Source organism: Branchiostoma belcheri, unplaced genomic scaffold (genome assembly GCF_001625305.1).
Source record: "Branchiostoma belcheri isolate BF01 breed outbred unplaced genomic scaffold, Haploidv18h27 scaffold70, whole genome shotgun sequence".
In the NCBI taxonomy this organism is placed as follows: Eukaryota; Metazoa; Chordata; class Leptocardii; order Amphioxiformes; family Branchiostomatidae; genus Branchiostoma; species Branchiostoma belcheri.
In genome coordinates, this window is record NW_017804354.1 from 1642596 (window position 1) to 1647137 (window position 4542).

Genomic DNA, 4542 nt, shown 5'->3' on the forward strand with positions numbered 1-4542 from the left:
AAACTATAGTACAGATCCAGCAAGAAGAACCAAAGAAAAGATATTATTAATAAAATCGCAAATCCCGATCCTTCCACAAGTTTTCCTATGCTAATTCTGCTCATACGTCGGCTAAGCTGAATTACCGTGACAATTCTTTCAAGCCAGGAAACTGTTTCGCCTGCGGAGAGGCCAATCACTGGAAGGCTTCGTGTCCCAAACTGGTTAGCGCTGGGAAGAAAAACATGAATGCACAATCTACCCAATTTTGACATGCATCAACTTTTTTCTCCCACAGCGGACTCGTACGTGGGTGCATGACAAGAATGTGAAAACTCATTTTTGTATCCGGGATCGGTTACGACCGGGGAGTTTATGGCTTTATAATATTTCATTTATAAAGAAGCTTAAGAAGGCCAACCTAAGGTTTCGGTCGGAGGCCGTTTAAAGAAGTGTTTGAATCACTGTATCTCGGTGTGGAGATGTGGTTTCCGTTTCTCAGGGACCGTCGTGTGCTCTGCTGTCTGTCGTCCGGAACCAGGGAATGCAAAGGGTGGTTGACATCCCGCATTTGCTTGAAGAGTGTCTTCGCTGCAGTTTCCCGTCTGTCCTGGAGGGTGGAGAAGGGGGTTGTTTGGATACTGTTGCCATAGATAATCCTCGGCCAATATTTCTGGCCAAATATTGTTACAATAAAGACTGATTTTGTTACAATAAAGACTGATTTACAATAAAGACTGATTTTGTTACAATAAAGACTGATTTACAATAAAGACTGATTTTGTTACAATAAAGACTGATTTTGTTACAATAAAGACTGATTTACAATAAAGACTGATTTTGTTACAAGAAAGACTGATTTTGTTACAATAAAGACTGATTTTGTTACAATAAAGACTGATTTACAATAAAGACTGATTTTGTTACAATAAAGACTGCTTTTGTTACAATAAAGACTGATTTTGTTACAATAAAGACTGATTTACAATAAAGACTGATTTTGTATACAGTCAAGTTGAAACAAAAACAAAAAAGGAAGCAGGACTGGACTAAGCCAGGGGTTCCAAAACCTGACCAAGTTGGGCTACCTGACTGGTAGCTGGCATGGCCACATGCCTCGGGACAAACCCTCTGTGTGCCGTTCAGCTCCTCATAATACTTTTTGAAATTTCACAACTTAAAGTCTGTACTTTTGTTTTATTGACAAAAATTTTTAAAAAGCTATTATTTTATATTATTGATTGGTTTGTAAAATTCTTTCAAGCTTTTTTTATGCTTTTTGCATTGTTTTCAGTGCTTAAGTATGATGTAAAAGCAGTTTTTCACTTTCCTTTCTTTCCCCCTCCCCCTTTCTTTATTTCATCCCCCCCCCATGATAGAGACCTTTTTACCCCAGCTTGGAATCACTCCTGTATATATAGGACGCTAGGTATTGTCTAATTCAGCTACTTCCTACAGCTGATCTGACACAGGTGCCACATTCCGTTTCTGTGAGGCAACAGTATACAGCACAGCTGCCTTCCAAAATACTAGTATTTACGTACTTCAAATTACCCCTCTTAAGGCCCCATTCACCACACGGGGCTTAAAAGTGTACCGGTAAACTATTTAACGTGCCCGCTTTCGCAGCTGTAGCGTAGTCTCGCCAGATAAAGGCGTCATGCGCATGCGTAAATCAGGTGACGCCCTGCAGCTGTTGTTGGACAGGTGCCACCTGGCGAGGCAGCTGCTCTTAACAGAGACCCCTTGGGACCCCTAACCTGACTGCAGACAGAGAAATACCACTTAAAACAGTTAAAACGCCTCATTTCAGCAAAATATGTGCTCAGAAAATGATTTAAAAAAATTTAACACCTTAAATGATGCCACTTTAAAAATGTGGTCATTTCTAGTAAAAACGGTCATTTCTAGTAAAACAAAATCTAACACACTTCAGCTGCATCTCGCCAGATGACGCCACTGTACTGTAAAGTTTACAGGGTGATGTCATTACCTAGGAGACGCATTGAAACATGCATTTTTGCATCACCTCAATGCACCCCTCCCACTCGATGCAGTCATACTGTTCACACATACACAATGAAACACTGACACAAGTGTTAGGATGGGCGCGAGTGCATGGACACCGCAGCGGGGAGACATGTTCCACTACGAAACATGCCCTTGTCCTTCGTCTAGTATCTGCCCTTCTAGAGAGAGCGCCTCTGAGAAAGTTTGCTGTCGTCAGCTCTCACAAACCTGCATCAATGGCACATATGTCGTTATCCATGTTATCGTTATCGTTACGTTCGCAATCATGTGTTCTACATAACAACGGAATGGACAGTGCCACATGGTGAGACCAATCTGTCGTTCTAGAGAGAACGTTTGCTAACGTCAGCACACATGTGTCAACGTCATCTGTAGTAGTTGATTGGTTGAATTGAAACGTAGATAACGCGTGACCTGTTGTTGATTGGTTGAATTGAAACGTAGGTAACGTGACCTGCTGTTGATTGGTTGCGACTGGAGGCAAGATATGACGTGTTTTGACGAGATTAGACGATCCTCGAGACAATGGGTAGGATGGCGCCAAAATCTGCTATAAAAACGCCAGAATTCGGCTTGGGAAACAAGGAAGACCCATTCCGTAAACAGCCGTCGCATCGATCAACGCAGCTGACTACTTTCTTCTTACTACCGGTAAGCTGTGAATTATGTCCCTTTATTGTTTGAAATCTTTGTAGCATTGTACGTAAAGCAAGACAGTGTAGTACAGATCGTGTCCATGAGGTAGATGCAGTTTTGTGGACATTGTTTTTTTAATGTTACAACTTGTATGAATACGGGTGAACATTACGAACCTTTTTTGTACATCTGTTGTGTTTGTATTGAAAACCCTTCAACCAAGTCTACACGGTACAAAACCATTAGGTTCCACAAAACGCTATAACGTCTATTTTGGTGTATGTGTGTGTGTGTGTGTGTGTGTGTGTGTGTGTGTGTGTGTGTGTGTGTGTGTGTGTGTGTGTGTGTGTGTGTGTTGTATAGCTACGTAAAAGTAAAAAATTTCCGCCGCATTTGTCCTCCTGGGCTTAATCCTTTTGTTCGTTCATATACTAGAAGTCTTTTGTGTGCCGTGTTGTCGTTATGTTTGAATGGACAGCCTTTCTTTGTTGAGTGGTTGACTGGAGGCTCTTTTGTTGAACGTCTACAAAAGCCCACCCGGCCCCGTTTGTTGCTCATTGTTATACAGTAAAAGTTTAAGGGTTAAAAACGTGGTGTAGATGTCCCGCGTGTAACAGAGTGTGTATATTGTTTGTTGTTGCCAACGATTGAGTCCAACGATATTGTCAATAACATAAAACAAGCATGGCATTTTCTTGCGAATGGTGTGGCAAAGTCTTCGCCCAAAACCGCTGTCTCATCCGTCACCAAAAGTCCCAGGACGCATTGGATGACCTACACAGTCTGCTGCTGAGGACAGCGATGATTCAAGTTCAAGTTTATCTATTTCACCAGGGAATACCTCAGATCCATTGATCTGCTTTTCAGGTATCCCTGGGCACACATTAAAACATACAATTTCATAAAAATACATATCGAACCCAACAATATACAAAAACGTTACAAACATGTACAACACAGTCACATTATAGGCACATTTAGTTCATTTTCCAAATTCAGTCCTCTCCACTAGTCTACAGTCCGATTTTCTTTCTAAATGATGATGTTGACGTGATCAGTTTCCGCTGATCAGCAGCAAGACAGTTCCACAGGACAGGTCCTTGGTACCGCAGGCCGCCCTTGAAGGATTCCACATGTGCTTTAGGAGTGTCCAGCATGTGAGGGTCGAAGCTGTAGAGCTGTTTCGTAGCAGCTAGTGTTAGTACGAACTCTCAGCACTGGGGGTGACAGCCATTTGAACATATGTGTCATGTAGGCAGGTGCCTTGTGGCGAACTGCCTTGTGTACAGTTACTAATGTGTTCAATTTCACCCTTTCAGCCAGGGGTACCATACCAGCCTCTGCAAGCAGGGTTTCTGTAGGTACACGATCTTTGAGTGATAGCCCAGTGATAATCCTGGCTGCCCGATTTAACAGTCTAGTCAATTGTTGTGATCTTACTTTGTTACAATGAAAAAGTGACAGTAACCATGTAGTATCACAATAATCCAGGTTATTAATTGCGTAAGTCCACTATCTACACACATGTGTGCATCAATTGTCTCTGCCTTTCATTAACTACATCCAACTCGTCACTCGTAAGAAGCGTATAATAGACGCATTTTTACTTGTTTTGATAACGTGTCTTTTACCGACGCCGTTACAGTTCACGCAGCAGTTGGTAATTACACTGGAGCCATAGAACACGAACGCCAGGCCGACCACAACACCGCGGACCTCACCACCACCACAACCCCGAGGACATGGTTTGGGACCATCAACAACAGGTGGGGGCCCCCACCACCCCCACCACCACGTGCGCAACCACCACCCCCACCACAACCCCACTGACCCGACGTGGGAGTATGAACAACAGGTGGTGTATCGATATCCTCAATACCAGGACGAGGGTCGAGC